The sequence below is a fragment of the Oratosquilla oratoria genome, chromosome 40, assembly GCF_046742065.1.
Source record: "Oratosquilla oratoria isolate Oo_2021 chromosome 40, ASM4674206v1, whole genome shotgun sequence".
NCBI lineage: Eukaryota > Metazoa > Arthropoda > Malacostraca > Stomatopoda > Squillidae > Oratosquilla > Oratosquilla oratoria.
Window position 1 is genome coordinate 9,740,060 of NC_134816.1, and position 17,520 is coordinate 9,757,579.

The 17,520-nt window shown below is 34.9% G+C and overlaps 1 protein-coding gene across 6 annotated transcripts in view; it reads left to right on the forward strand.

The window, feature by feature from the left end:
• LOC143020634 (protogenin B-like) overlaps positions 1 to 17,520 on the forward strand; it is an 862,265-nt gene that overhangs the window by 660,253 nt on the left and 184,492 nt on the right. The gene's annotated exons all lie outside the window — the stretch shown is intronic.

Below are 17,520 nucleotides of genomic sequence, written 5' to 3' on the forward strand. Positions count from 1 at the left end.
CACTGTGCATGAAATTTCATATTTGCATGAATATGATGTGACGGGTAGAAAATTATGCATGCCAATTCTGATGGTGCTGACTGCCCATATATATATATATATATATATATATATATATATATATATATATATATATATATATATATATATATATATAATATATATATATATATAATATATATAATATATATGTGTGTGTGTGTGTGTGTGTATATGTATGTATTTACCTAGTTGTATTTTGCGTGAAGGGGAGCTATGCTCGTGGTGTCCCGCCTTTGTATCACTCAGTGTCTAGTTTGCTTCTAAACTCATGAATGGTTTTTGTGCACACTATTTCATTGTCCAGTTTGTTCCAAGTATCAATGTGGAAAACTTTTTTTCTTCTGATCTCTTCTGTAGCTATGTTTATTGATTTTCTTTTCATGCCCTCTTGTGCTTCTCATGTCCCAGTTTAACAAGTCCTCTGTATTGAGTATTTCTGTGCCTTTCATGATTCTGTAGATGGTCAGTAGGTCACCTCTCTCTCTTCTTTGCTCCAGAGTCGGTAACTCCAGTTTAGCCAATCTCTCCTCATATGACAACTTTGCAAGTTCATGTGCCATTTTTGTTGCTGCTCTCTGGATTCTTTCTATTTTCTTCATATTCTTTTTGGTACTGGGTAACCACAATGTCACCACATATTCTAGTCTAGGCCTCATCAATGTGACCAATATTTTTTTAATCATATCTTTGTCCGAGTATGTAAATGCTATTTTTATTGATCTTAGCAACTTGTAGGATTCTCCAACAACTTTGTTTATCTGTTTGTCATAGGACAAGTCATTTGAGATAATTACACCCAAATCTTTTTTGGATCCCTCCTTCTTTGAGGTAAAGAAGGAGGGATCCAAAAAAGATTGGTCCCAATTTTATATTGTCCTGATATTTTGTTTTTGCTTTTTCCAAACTCCATTATGCTACACTTCTTAATATTAAAGTCCACTTCCCATTTCCGACTCCAGTTCCATACCTTATTTAGGTCTTCCTGCAGTGCTTCACAATCCTTATCAGTTTTTACTTTCCTTAACAGTTTGGCATCGTCTGCAAAGAAGCTCATGTAACATTTCACATCATCATCCATGTCATTCACATATATAGCAAACATTACTGGAGCCAATACATCCTTGTGATACTCCACTGATCACCTCTTTCCAATCTGAATATTTTTCTCTGAGCATTACTCTCATCATTCTACCAATCAGGAAGTCCTCCATCCATTTTAGTAGGTTCCCTTGTATCCCTCCTATATGTTTGAGTTTTTATAATTTTTTGTGTGGTACTTTGTCAAAAGCTTTTTGTAAGTCCAGGAAGGCACAGTCAGCCCATCCATTCCTTTCTTGCACTATGTCTATTAATCTTGAATAGAAGCATATTAAGTTTGTGGTACATGATCTTCCTTGTCTGAACCCAAATTGTCTTGGGTTTATTATATTGTTGTCTTCAAGATGTTTTACCCATCTATTCTTGATGATTTTCTCACTAATTTTGGCTATAGTGCTTGTTAGTGATACTGGCCTATAGTTGGTTGGTTCTTCCTTGTTTCCTCCTTTATATATTGGTACAATGTTAGCATTTTTCCAGTCTTTTGGTATCTTTCCTTCTTTGAATGAGCAATTTATTATGTTGCGTATTTTGTCCGTTAGTTCTTCTCTGCATTCTTTTAGAATCCAATTGGAACTCCATCTGGGCCATGTGATTTTCTGACGTTGAGGTTTGATAGGTGTTCTAATATTTCTATTTGTATTATTGTTATTTCACTCATGGGGAGATCGCTTTTCATTACCTTCGTCCCAATATTGTGCTTTCTTTCTAGTGAAGACAGATTTGAAGTGATTGTTCAAGACTTCAGCCATTTCTAATTCTTCTGTGTATTCTATATTCCCTTGGCATAGTTTCACCATTTTCTGTTTATTTTTAAGTTTACCATTCACGTATCGATAGAATAGCTTGGGTTGCTCTTTGCATTTATCTATAATATCCTTTTCATGGTTCCTTTTTTCCTCTCTTCTCACATTAACCTACTCATTTCTATAGTTTAAACTTGCCATTTTCCAGGTTTTTTTTTTATCTTCACCTTTTCCAAGCTCTGCCCCTTCTGTCTTTTGCCTCACTGCATCTTTTGTTAAACCAACATTTAATGTACACTCTCGCTTCTGTCTTGGTACGTGCCTATTTACCCCTTCATTGTAATTATCCATCAAGATATTCCATTTCTCTTCCACTTTTGTCTCTTCCATGTAAAATTTTTCCCAGTTTTGCAAAGTCTGTTTTGTTGTACATCAATCTTCCTTTCCTATGCTTTTCATTTCTCTCCATGTATGTTTCTTCCTTTAGTTCAGTTTCAATGAGTATGTGGTTACTCTTCCCAATTTGTGTCTTGTAATAGATTTTATCCACAATTTCAGGTTCTGTTGTAAATATTAAGTTTAGTTTCGATGGCTCCTCGTTGTTTCTGTATCTGGTGTTTTCACTGACCCATTGGGTCACTGTGTCCATGGTTATATCCAGTAGTACATTACCCCACAAGTCATCTCTTCGCACTGTCATGTTTTCCCAACAAATTTCTTTGCAATTGAAGTCCCCCATAATTACCAGATTACCCCCGCCCATCAGTAACTCATTTAGTGATTGCCTTGTATCTTCTAGCATTTTCGTATGCTTGTTCTCTTTCCAAGCGCTCGTTTTTGGGGGCACATAGGTCACCACAAACTTTTTACTTTTCATGTTCTTGTCTTCGACTTTCATCATGATCAGTTCTACATTACCTTTGCCCTCTGCAATTTTTGTCACATTCAAGTTTTTCTTGGCCAAGAACATGATTCCTCCTCCCTGTTTCTTGTCCCTATTTTTAATCCAGTAATTGTATAGTCCATGTCCAACATCGATGGATGGTATTTCACCTCTTAGTTTAGTCTCCACAATTCCCAATATGTCTGGCTTTTCTTCTAGCAGGTAATCATTGAGCTCATTCAGTCCTGAAATTAATCTGTCGATGTTAGTATAGGCCACTTTCAATTTTCTTCTTTCTCCATTTTTTTTTCCTGTCTTTGGTTCGCTCATTCTAATGTACCATTTCCTTAGTCTCATGTCGATTACTCTCCAATTACTCTCTCTTCGCATTTTTTTTTCTTTTGCTTTATCTCTTAGTGTCTTTTCTTTTTGTAATTCTTCAATACTCATTTCTCTTTTTATCCATATCTTATTGTACTTTTCACTCCTTGCCAAGTTACCTACTTTTTCAAATATGTCTTCCACTACCATCTGTGATCTTAATTTTATCTTTAGGGGTCGATTTCTATACATAGAATAGTGACCAATCCTACATGTTTTGTCTATGTCTTTGGTTGCATCTTGGGCCCCCCCCCTGAATTTTGTTAAGGATTGTTATTGCAGTCTCTTTTTCTTCTTTTTCAATCATGTACCTTGCCAATCCATGTTTTTCTTTTAGTCCATATACCACAATACATTTTTTCCTATCCACTGTATCTCTGACCCAATTAGCTTGTTCATTAATTACTTTGATAATTGTGTCTTTTGCATTTTCCTGCATTTGTTGGATTATTTCTTTGAAAACTATTTCTTTATTTTCAATGTTTTCCTTCCATTTTCTAATCTTTTGGATACTTTCCTCATCTAAGTTCTCTTTGACTTTTTCAGTCATTTCTTGTTTTTATTGTTCACCCTCTTTTTTGAAGTTTTCACTATTGGCAGTATCATTAATTCTCCTCTTTTCATTATCACTCTTCAGCTCTCTTATATCCTTTTTCATTTCTTTAATCTCATTTCTAAGATCCAAGTATGTATGTATATACAGTGAGTCCTCCTTATTCGGTAATTCTTTATCCGGTAAATTCATAGTTAAGGTTTTTGGAAATTACTACCCTCGATTCTATTTACGGTAAGAAAAATTTACAGATATGGTATCCGCTAAATAGTTTGAAGAGGAAAGAGCAGGGAGAAGGTATGTCTGACATATCCTATTATTACATGTTATAATGGGTTCGGTATACAGTAATTTAAATTTGTGGTAAGGTTTTCAGGAATGCATATGTACCATATAACAAGGACTTACTGTATTTACCTAGTTGTATTTCATGGGAAGAGAGCTATGCTCATAGTGACCAACTTTTTTATCTTTCAGTATCCAGTTTGATCTTAAATTATTTTATAGTTTTTGTACTCACTGTTTCCTCATTCAGTTTGCTCCAGATATCTACCACTCTGTGTGGGAAGCTATTCTTTTTCAGATCTCTTTTGTAACTATCCTTTTTAAGTTTCTTTTCATGTCCTCTTGTTTTTATTTTATCCCATTTTAATAAATCATCTTTATCAAGGACTTCCATCCCATTCATAATTCTGTAGATGGTTAGTAGATCTCTTTCTCTTCTTTGTTCCATATTTGATAGTTCTAGTTTGGCCATTCTTTGTATGTCAATTTGGAGTGTTGGTGCCATCTTGGTCATTGCTCTTTGAATTCTTTCTAATTTCTTTGTTCTTTTTAGTACTGGGTGTCCATAGTGTTGCAGCATACTCCAATCTTGGTCTTATCAATGTAACTAATATTTTCTTTACTATTTTTTAATTCAAGTAGTCAAAGGCTACTTTCGTTGATCTTGGCAAATTGAAAGTTTCTCTGACTATTCTGTTGCCATTTGGTCTTTTTTGTCTTTTTTTCCATCTTTTCCAAGCTTTGTCTCATCTATCTTTAGCATCAGTACACTTTTTTGTGATACCAGCACTTTATATACACCCATTCTTGTTTCTTTTTTGCTACATATTTGTCTTTTCCCCCTTTATATATTTTTTTTAATATGTTCCATTTCTTTTCCATCTTTGTTTCTTCCCAATTGGTGTCTTGTATTGCATTTTATCCACGATTTCAGGATCAGATGTAAATACTAAATATAGTCTTGATGGTTCTTCATTGTTTCTATATCCAGTATTTTCCTTTACCCATTCAATGTGTATTCAGTGGTCATATCCAGTAGAATATTTCCCCAAAGTTTTTCTCCACCTTTCACTATCATTTCTTCCCAACATGTTTCTTTTTAGTTAAAGTTAATGCACTCTTTGTGTCTTCCAGTATTTTGGAATAATCACTATCTGACTAAGACTGTTTTTGGGGGCACATATATTACTATAAATTTTCTTGTTTTTTGGGGCACATATATTACTATAAATTTTCTACTTTTCATGTTTCTGTTTTCAACTTTAATCATAATTCCACATTTTTTCCTTCTGTTATCTTTGTCACATTTAAACCTTTGTTAGTCAAACACATGACTCCACCCTGTTTCTCCGCTCTGTTTTTTGCCCAATGGTTGTATAGACCTTGTCCTACAATATTTAACCACTTCACTATGGGCCAAAATCTCGCGGGCAGCATTAGCTACCAGACGTACGATGTTTCGTCATAATACTTGCATCATAAAAAAGTCACCACTTATATCGATCGTTCTCTCTTTCACCCGTGAATTTTGATAACCATAGAAAATGTGATGAAGACAGTTTAGAGAGTATGTCATTATGCAGGGACAACTACAATAAATATAATCAAGACACTGATATGGCAGCCTCGCGTATCCACTTGCTCCTCATGCCGCCTACGTAGGCGGCACCGTATGGAAGGGTTAATGGTAATGGACCTTTTAATTTTCTCTCTACAATTCCCATCATATCTGGTTTCTCTATTGACAGTCATTTAATTTGTTTAGTCCTGAAATCATGCTGTCTGTATTAGTATATGATATTTTTAATATATATATTTTTTGTACCTTTTTCTCAGCCGCAAGTCCAGTACTCTAAAAAAAAAAACTAATTCTTTTCAGTCTCCATTCTTCTCTTGTTTATTCTTTTGCTTCATTTCTAAGTGTCTTTCTCCCTTTTCCTAATCACTCATTTCCTTTTTTATCCATACATTTTTGTAATTTGCACTATTTGCCAGCTTTAGGACCTTAGTTTGATTTTTAGTGGCCTAAAGTATTTTTATCTAGAGTACTGTCCCATCCTATGCTATTCTTCAATCTCTTTGTCCAATTCCTGTCCCTCTTGAACCTCTTTCAGAATTGCCTTTGCAATTTCTTTCTCTTTTTCTCTTTGGTATTTGTATATATGTTTTTTTCTAATACTATAAACTACAATGTACTTTTCTTTATCCACTATATCTCATACCCAGTTTTCCTTTTCTTTAATTACTTTACTGTTTCGTTAGCATTTTCCTCTACCTGCTGTTGTACTATTTAAATGTTAATTTCTAATTTTCGTGTTCTAGCTCCCATTGATTTTTTATTTCTTGGAGATCCATCTCCTTAAACGATTCTCCAACTTTTTCAGTCAATGCTTGTATTTGTTCATTGGCCTCTTTTTACAATGCTTTATTTTTGTTTTATTTTCATTTTTCATTCTTTCATTATCACTTCTGACCATATTTGATTAATTTTTTAGATCATTAAGCTCTCTGTTCATCTCTTCATTACCTATTCATAGATAACTTATCTCTCTGTGCATTGTTCAATAATCAACTTTCAAATCTATTAGTTCCTCCATCAAGTCTATAATATCTTGATTTCTTAGTACATTGTTATACCTAGTTTCTCTTTCTACATCAAAACTTTTACCTAATAATCCTCTTTCTCTTGGAAATCTTGAAAAAGCATTGGTGTCATACCTTTGAATTGACTTTGGGGTGTCATTCAAACAAGATTTTTTCGGTATCACCCCCTGTGGTGACTTGACTCTGGTTCATTTTTCCTTTTTTCTTCTTTTCCATCCTCCATTTTGTGTGTTGAATTCACTATATCGAACTGGATATTTTGCCATAGTGGTCACACAAAAAAAACATAGATAACTTATCTCTCTGTGCATTGTTCAATAATCAACTTTCAAATCCTGCCGCTCCGTCAGGCCCAGTGCCCACTGTAATAAGACGCCTGATGTTAAGCGTGTGACTGTCTATTAGCAACTCTCTCAACACAAACACATACTGACAGCAAAGGAAGGCAGTGATAGCTGAGTTGAAGGATATGCGTGGTAGTGCTAAGCTTAGCGTCACTGATGAAGCTCTTCAGGAGTGGATGGAGGTCGACAATGACGAAGCTATCACCCCCACACTAACTGACAACGAAATCATTCAGGCAGTGATTGAGGAGAAGCATGGTAAAGAAACAGAGGTTGATAGTGAAGAGGAAGATGACCCAGAGCCAAGAGTAACGTGGAAGGATACCGCTAAAGGATTAGCAACATTTATCAAGTTTGCGGAGCAGTGCACCTACATGGGGACTCACAACGTGATGTCTCTTCACTGTCTTCAAAATGAATTTTTAATGCAGAGACAAACATTCTCAACAAGGAGACATACGTGATTTCATGAAAAAAAGATAAATAAATATGAATATACTGGTGAATAAACAACAAAAGTGAAGCCATTGAATGAATTTTATTTAAGTACTCTATGAATAAAGGCAATAAATGTATTTTTTTAATATTCCTTCTTGTAACCGGGATTTCCCCTTTCCAGCACGTCTTTGGTCCCACTCGTGCCAGATAAAAGAGCTCATACTGTATAATGGATTTTGGAAGAAGCAAAAAAAAAAAAAGAATAGTGGGATCATATACATTGGAAGAGGAAGAAATTAAAAAAGTGAAAAAAGAGAAGGATGTAGGAGTCATTATTATGAATAATATGTCCCCTGAGAAACATATAAACAAAATATTTGGAGAAACTTATAATTTTATAAGATCAAAGTGGCATTTACATGCCTGGACGATAAAATGGTGAAGAAAATACAAATCACTTTGATAAGACCAAAATTTTTGTATGCAGCAACGATGTGGTCACCAATTACAAAAAAATGTATAACAAAACTTGAATGAATACAAAGAGCAATTACGAAATTGGCATCAACACTCAGAACTATCATATGAAGAGAGACTAACAAAACTTGAACTACAGACATTAGAGCAAAGAAGAGAGAGAGGAGACTATATAACTATTTATAGAATCATTAAAGGCATGGAAATCATTGATAGAGAGGATCTAATAAAATGGGATAGTGAGATACAAGAGGACATGGAAAGAAAATCAAGAAAGACAATAATAGAAGAGACCTGAAAAAGAACAGCTTTCCCCACAGGATGATAGATGTTTGGAACAGGTTAGATGAGAATGTGGTGTGTGCAAAAACAATAGACGAATTTAAAAAACAGTCTAGATAAAACGAGATATGGAGACAAGACACCACAAGCATAGTTCCCGTTCCATTAAATACAACTAGGTAAATGCAGTCGTAAGGAGTTCCTAAATGGAAGAAAAATGATAGTGCTCAGAGACAAATATTCATAATGGGAAGAAATGAGTAGTGGCGTCCCACAGGGATCAGTGCTAGCTCTAATAATGTTTGCTATATATGTGAATGACATGGACAAAAATATTGAATGTTACATGAACTTCTTTGTGGATGATGCAAAGTTTTTAAAGAAAATAAGCTCCAAAAAAGACTGTGTCATTACAGAGTGATCTGAACAAAGTCTCAGAGTGGAGCAAGAGATGGGAAGTAGAATTCAACATCGAGAATTGCAGTATAATTGAAGTTGGGAAAAGCAAGAATAGAATATCAGGACAGTAAAAAATTGGAAAAAAAAAAAAGTAAAGAAAGTAAATTCTGAAAAAGACCTAGGAGTAATCATCACCAAAGGCATGTATCCAGATAAACATATAAATAAAATAGTCAGAGAAACATACAATATGTTGAGATCAATAAAGGTGGTTTTTAAATACCTGGACAAGGAAATGATAAAAAAAATATTACAAACGCTGATGAGGCCAAAATTGGAATATGCAGTGCTGATATGGTCACCCAGTACAAAAAAAAAAAAAAAAAAAAAAAAAAAAATAGAAGACAAAGAGCAATGACAAAAATTGCCCCAACACCTTCAAACCTGACATATGGACAAAGACTGGCCGAATTGGAATTGTTGACCCTGGACCAAAGAAGAGAATGAGGGGACCGAGTAGCCATCTACAGGATTATGAAAGGCAAGGAATTCCTTGATAGAGGGGACTTATTGAAGTGGGACAGAGGAAAAACAAGAGGACATGCAATGAAACTCAAAAAGGACAGCTACAGAAGAGACCTGAAAAAGAACAGCTTCCCACCCAGAGTGATAGATATCTGGAACAAACTGGATGAAAAAATACTGTGTGCAAACACAATACAAGAATTTAAGAACAAACTTGATCCTGCGAGATACAAAAACAGGTCACCACGAGCATAGCTCCCCTTCCCGTAAAATACAAATAGGTAAATACACACACTGGTATCCCATATAAGCACAGTAGCTAAAATATGTGAAAAAATTATTAGGAATAAATGGATTAAAGACTTAGAAGAGAACAAAATACTAAATCCTAAACAGTTTGGTTTTAGAAGTGGAAGATCGTGTACCACAAACTTAATATGCTTATACTCAAGATTAATAGAAATAATACAAGAAAGAGACAGAGGGGCAGATTGTTCTTTCTTGGACTTAAAAAAGGCTTTTGACAAAGTACCACACAAAAAGCTACTAATAAAAATTTAAATAATAGGTGGAATACAAAGAAAGTTATTGGAATGGATGAAAGATTTCTTGAATGGAAGAAAAATGAGGGTGGTAATTAGAGAGAAGAACTCTAATTGGGAAGATATGATAAGTGGAGTCCCTCAAGGCTCTGTATTGGCTCCAATATTGTTTGGTATTTATATAAATATGGATGAAGGCATGGAATGTTATATGAACTTCTTTGCAGATGATGCAAAACTACTAAAGAGAGTAAGTACAGAGGAAGATTGCAAATCTTTTCAAGAAGACCTGGACAAAGTCTGGAAATGGAGTCAGAAATGTGAAGTGAACTTCATTAACCCCTTCCATACGGTGCCGCACACGTAGGCGTCATGAGGAGCAAGTGGATTCGCGACGCTGCCATATCGGCGTCTTGATTATATTTATTGTAGTCGCCCCTGTGTTTTTACATTCTCCCAAATGCGCCCTGAATCCCATTCTCTGTGGTTTTCAAAATTCGCGGGTGAAAGAGAGAACGATCGATATAAGCGGCGACTATATTTTATGATGCGAATATTATTACGTTACGTCATACGGCTGGCATTGGCTGCTGCCCGCGAGATTTAAGTCCCGTACTGAAGTGGTTAAGAAATGTAGCATAATGGAATTTGGAAAAAGCAAAAATAGAGTATTGTGTCAATATAAAATTGGTACAAAGTACAAAAAGTAAACTTGGAAAGGGATCTAGGAGTAACTACTGAAATGACACGACACCAGACAGACATGTCAACAAATTATTTGGAGAAACTTTTAACTTATTAAGATCAATGAAAGTAGGTGATGGCATAGATGAAGAAATGGTAAAGAAAATACTAGTTACACTGATAAGACCAAAATTAGAGTATGCTGTGACACTATGGACACCTAGTTCTTTATAAAAAAAAAAAACTAGAAAGAATTCAAAGAGCAACGACATGGATGGCACCTACACTCTCCAATTTGACATATGAGCAAAGATTGGATAAACTAAATTTAACCCTGGAACAAAGAAGAGAAAGAGGTGATTTATTAACCATCTACAGAATTATGAAGGGATGGAAATTCTTGATAGAAATGACTTACTAAAGTGGGACAGAAAAAAAACAAGAGGACACAAGAAACTTAAGAAGGTGAGTTACAGAAAAGATGTGAAAAAGAATAGCCTCCCACACAGAGTGATAGATATCTGGAACAAACTAAATGAGGAAACAATGAGTGCTAAAACTATACAAGACTTTAAGAACAAACTGGATGCGGAAAGATACTAAAGCAAGTCAATACAAGCATAGCTCTCTTCCTGTAAAATACAACTAGGTAAATACACACACATACATACATACATTCATATAACAATGAATTTTTCACTATACAAGGAAGGTAGCCAAAGTCAAAGGAAGAAATCCACTCCCACCCATTTCATCCCCACATACTCTACTCCCATTTACCACCCCTCCCTCTTTTCTTGGCTCCTTCTGGATGATGGGTCATCCCTACATCTTACCTTGTGCCCTGGGTCAGAAGCAATGCAGCAAGACACAACACACCCAGCGCAAGGCCAGTTCATTTGGCGACCCCCCCCCCTCTCCATCCCCTCATGCAGAAAAAGAGAAGACAAGGAGAAATCCCTTCCAGCTGCATCAAAATATCCACACATACTTCCTCATCCCCCACCCCTTACCCACTCCCTTCCATGCATCACAGCATCATCCATACACAACCATTCTCCACTCACCCCTATCTTCTGTCTTTTTGTGGTAAGACTGATATGTGAGAAAGCTTTAACAAAGGGTAAGGATGTTTTTTAGGACTTTATGGATTTGGAAAAGGCTAATGACAGGTTAGATAGGAAGGCACTGAGGTTTTGAAGATATATGGGATAGGAGGAAAGCTGTTAAGAGCAGTCAAGATATTTTACAAGAGAAGTAGAGCTTGTGTTAGAATAAGAAATTGAGACAGAGTCGTTTGAGGTAGAGGTGGGACTTCACCAGGGATGTGTTGTTGCTATGGCTGTTCAGTGTGTTCATGGATGGGGTGATATGGGAGGTAAATGCAAGGGTAATGAGCAGGGGATTGTAGATGGTTAAAGAAAATGTAGAAAAATTAGAGATAAGCAGGTTGTTATTTGCTGATGACGCTGTGCTTGTGGCAGGATCAGAAGAGGGATTAAGGAAGTTAGTGGCAGAGTTTGGGAAGGTGTGTGAAAGAAGAAGTTGAAGATAAATGTGGGTAAAAGATGATGAGATGTACAAGGGGAGAATGTGGCAGCAAATTGGAAGCGAGTATTAATGGAGAGGCTGGAGGAAGTGGATAACTCTATATATTTAGGGGCACAAGTGGCGGGAAAGGGAGGAGTGGAGATGGAGGCATAATGTAGGTTGAGAGAAGTGAGGCTGTCACTGAAAAGTGTATGAATGAAATTTGGAAAAAGTGTCTCAAATGATATGTGCATGATTTTGCTAGATTTGACAGTGAAGAAGAACTCGGTGAGATACATGAAAAAATATTGAAATTGTCAAGAACTTTCATGGGAATGTGAATTAGAAGATGTGGAAGAATTAATAGATCAAGAATCCCGTGAACTATTAAATGAAGAACTCATCGAATTGGAAGAAGATTGAGTGGCTGAAGAGGAGAGAAGACAGGCAGAGGAAGAAGAAGAAGAGTTGCCAGTAAGGAAATTCACCACTAAGGGATTATCATAAAGCTTCGCTACAATGAATAAATTCCTTAAACAGTTGGAAGAAATGGACCCCAACTTCGAACACTTTACAAGGATTGAAAGGATAATAAACGATGCGGTGCATCCATATTATGAAATTTATAATAATAAAAAAAAAAGCAATCAATCCAAACGAAGCTTCATGAAACGCACAACTCCACCAGTCACTCCTACCGTTGCCCCTGCTGCCACCTTACCAACCATTACCCCACCCCCTAAAACACCGACCGTTACCCCTTCTCTCACCATACCAACAGCTGGCCTGGATGATCCACAGCCCAGCACCAGCTATCCGAGCAGCGACTAAGTTTTGTTTGTGTCTTTGTTTTAAATTGTCTTTTTGTATTTCCACAAATGTTTTCAATTTTTTTCAACATCATCTGTACATAATTGTATTTTTCAGCATTACTGTATTATTTCTATATGTTTTCAATATTAAACCAATTGTAGTAACTTTAATATTCTGTATTTTATTTAAGCCTAACTTAACAATATAAAATGGTATGATGTTTAGAGAAATGTGTTGAGAGTACTAAATATAACGATACAGTGAGTCCTCCTTATATGGTACTTCTTTATCTGGTAAATTCACAGTTAAGGTATTTGGTAATTACTACCCTTGATTCTATTTATGGTAAGAAAAATTCACAGATACAGTATCCGCTAGATATTTTGAAGAGGAAAAGCAGGAAGAAGGTATGTCTGCCATATCCTATTATTACATGTTATAATGGGTTCGGTATATGGTAATTTCAATTTGCGGTAAGGATTTCAGGAACGCATATGTACCATATAATGAGGACTTACTGTATGCAGGTAGTTGTCGACTTACGACCTATGCTATTTATGACTGATCGACTTTACGACCACAAGATAGTGCAATAATATTTAACATTTAATAGAGTAATAGAATTGCAATGTTATGCCTGGCAGTGCAGTACAATTACTCCACATGCCGTGAGATGCGAGTTCGATAGTTTGGCAGCATCAGCATCCCAGCCAGCTAAATATTCTTCATTATGAAGTAAAATGTGTCATAATTTTGCATTACATTTTGTATTTTTATATGTTTTGCAATTAATAAAATGTAACAGTAAAACTTTTTTATGCCTAGGCTAGTTTGTTGTCGGTAACAATATGTTCGGTACAGTACGTAAACGAAAAGAATGTGTTTTGAAATAAAAAAATCCTAATTTTGCCTTGCATTTTGTATTTTTATGTTTTACAATTAATAAAATGTAGCCATAACACTTTTTTTTATGCCTAGTCTGTTGTCGATAACAATATGTTCGGTACAGCATTTTGCATTTTTATGTTTTGCAATTAATAAAATATAACAGTAAACTTTGTTTATACCTAGTCTGTTGTCGATAACAATATTTTCAGTACAGTACGTAAATGAATTTTTGTTTATTTTGAAATAGAAATTTTCCTAATTTTGCCTTGCAATGATTTTAATGTAACCAACAAAAAAGTATTTGTAGGTCAAAGATGACAGGACTTTATTTAGTATGCGTTGGCCTAGGCTATGTTTCCTAACAAAAATGATAAAAAAGTTAATGAATATTAAACAATGTAGCTTAAAGATAATAAGATTTTATTCAGTATGCACACATTTCCTAAAGAAAGTCTGATGGTAAAATAATAAAAAAGGTTAAAAAATACAGTATTAAATATCATAGGTCAAAGATGATAGGATTTTATTCAGTATACTTAGGCCTAGGCTACGTTTCCCAAAGAAAATCAGATAAAATTATAGAAAGGATAAAAAATACTATACAACATAGTTCAAAGATGTTAAGATTATTTCAGTATGCTAAATATAATATACAATAAATGTATATATACATACAGTAACAAAAATAATATTTAAAGGGTAATATATACAGGTAGTCGTCGACTTACGACCGATCTGGACGCAAGTCGGTCTATATATATATACGGTATGTATTACCCTTTATATAATATAATATATATATATATATATATGTATATATATATATATGTATATATATATATATATATATATTGTATATTTAGCATACTGAAATAATCTTAGGATTTTTGAACTATGTTGTATAGTATTTTTAACCTTTTTATAATTTCATCTGATTTTCTTTGGGAAACGTAGCCTAGGCCTAAGCATATTGAATAAAATCCTATCATCTTTGACCTATGATATTTAATACTGTATTTGTTAACCTTTGTATTATTTTACCATCAGACTTTCTTTAGGAAACTTATGCATACTGAATAAAATTTTATTATCTTTGAGCTACGTTGTTAAATATTCATTAACTTTTTATCATTTTCATTAGGAAACGTAGCCTAGGCCTACGCATACTGAATAAAGTCCTGTCATCTTTGACCTACAAATCCTTTTTTGTTGGTTACATTAAAATCATTGTAAAGCAAAATTAGGAAAAAAATATTTCGAAACACATTCTTTTCGTTTACGTACTGTACCGAAAATATTGTTATCAACAACAGACTAGGCATAAACAAAGTTTACTGTTACATTTTATTAATCGCAAAACATAAAAATTCAAAATGCTGTGCCGAACATTTTGTCATCGACAACAGACTAGGCATAAAAAAATACTGTTACATTTTATTAATTGCAAAACATAAAAATACAAAATGTAAGGCAAAATTAGGATTTTTTTTATTTCAACAAAACACATTCTTTTCGTTTAAGTACTGTACTGAACATATTGTTATCGATAACTAGCCTAGGCATAAAAAGTTTGTTATATTTTATCAATTGCAAAACATACAAAAATACAAAATGCAATGCAAAATTAGGAAACATTTTACTTCAAACAAACAAAAGGAAAGAATATTTAGCTGGCTGGGATGCTGACGCTGCCGACAGCCTGCGAAAACTATCGTACTCGCGTCTCGCAGCGTGCGAAGTAATGTACTGCACTGCCAGGCATAACATTGCAATTCTATTACTCTATTAAATGTTAGATATTATTGCACCATCTCGTGGTCGTAAAGTCGATCAGTCGTAAGTCGCATAGGTCATAAGTCGACGACTACCTGTACTGTATATATATATAAAGTCCAACTTGCGTCCAGATCGGCTTACGACCTGTCTGTTGGAACCGAACTCAGTTGTAAGTTGATGACTACCTGTATGTATATATATATATATATATATATATATATATATATAAGAAAATGTGGGTAAATTTTGACTTTAAGAGTCTACTATTCCAAAGGGAATTTAACACGTGACCGACATATGACCAAATCTAGTTACAACTGGTTGGTCGGAACCAATTGCAGTCATAAGTTGACAACTACCTGAATACCTAGACTCAAATTCATGTATGGTGCCAACTTAATCTATATCTTTGATTCCCAATTATCTTATTTAGATTGGAATTCGTGTATTGTTTGAGCTTGGGGTATTCCATGTATTTATACATCTATATGAAAACTGTACAGACGCTCCTCAACTTACGTTTTAGTTACGTTCCGAATGGCCGAACGTAAGTTGAAAATGAACGTAAGTTGTTACTGTACTATACATCCGTAAATTCTGTTACCGTATCTTATAAAACACCCCTAAATCATTAATTATACACATAACATTGTAAATTAATAACATTAATTTCAAATAAATTAAATTCAAGCAACATAAATTGAGATGGTGGAGGAGGGGGAGGATGAGGCAAGGCATGTTCAGTCTGTCGTTTGTGCCATGTAAACAATGGACGCAGTGTCATGCGTAAGTATCGTTTGAACTACGGAGAGCGCGCTAAACTAAAAAATTCACTCAAATTTTTTTTTTTTTTTAGTCAGTTCAATCATAAAATCGAAAAAACGTAAAACGAATGAACGTAAGTAGAGGAGCGTCTGTATTTCTTCACATCCTTTTGATATGTGGTCTTTCTTAATTTACTTCCATGACCTCTTAAAGTCCTCCCATCTTTAATCAGATCTCTTCTATCACTGCAATCTATTCCCTTTAGTGACCTGAACACTGTACTCATGTCACCTCTTCAATCTTTCAAAGTTGGCAGACCCAGTACTTTTAGTCTTTCCTCATATGGTTTATCTGCCAGGCTGGGGACCAGTTAGGTTGTTGCCCTTTGTATTCTCTTAATCTTGCTTGCATCCTTTACTGTATGGGGACCATACTACTGATGTGTATTCCAGTCTTGGACTTTCAGGGTTTTGATGAGTATTTTCATCATCACTTCATCTATATAATAGAACACCATTTTAATCTTCTGCAGTATTCCATATGTCTCTTCCACAGTCCTACTGACATGTCTGTCAGGTGACAGTTTGTCTTTTATCAGCACTCCCAAGTCTTTTTTGTTTTTTGTTTTTGTAATATTTTTGCTTTCCAAGGAATAGTTTAAGAATGACCTTTTGCTGCAATTACCCATTTCCAGTACTTTGTGTTTTTTGGTATTGAACTATATTTCCCATTCTTGGCTGTGCAAAAATAGTATCTAGATCTGATGATATCCCTTCATCAAGTTGATCTTAGACAAAAAGTTTTGCTGCAGCAAGTTCTTCAATTAAATCATCAATTCTGGATAGAGTGTAAGGGTCTGGTTTCATAACCACCTTACCCTTCCTGTAGTCAACATGTAATCTCCACTCACCTCCAGTCTTAGGTACTAGCACAGGTGGTGAAGCCCAAGAGCTAGTACTGGGTTCCACTAGTCCTTGTTCCATAAGTTGATTTACTTCATCTGACATAATCCTTTTCTTAGGTGACAATCCAGAGGGGGTTTGTCTCACTGGCTTAGCTCTTTCTAAAACAATATCATGGGTAACTGCTTGGGTTATGGTAGGACATGAGGAAAATACTGATGTATATTTCCAGAGGAGCACTCGAGCTTCTTCATGCATCTCTCCTGCAAATGACAACAGAGCTCATTCTAACACTTCACTCATTTCTGAACAGTAAATCATAAAAGAATTTTAGATACCCAATACCTGAATCAAAGTTCCCATCAGCTTGTCCTATCTCAATCACTGGACTTACAAAAGGCATTTGATAAGGTACCACACAGAAAATTACTATATAAACTGGAAACAATAGGAGGCTTACATGGAAAACTATTGAATTGGATGGAAGACTTCCTACATGGAAGAAAAATGAGAGTGGTGCTCAGAGACAAATATTCAAAATGGTAAGAAATGATAATGTTTGC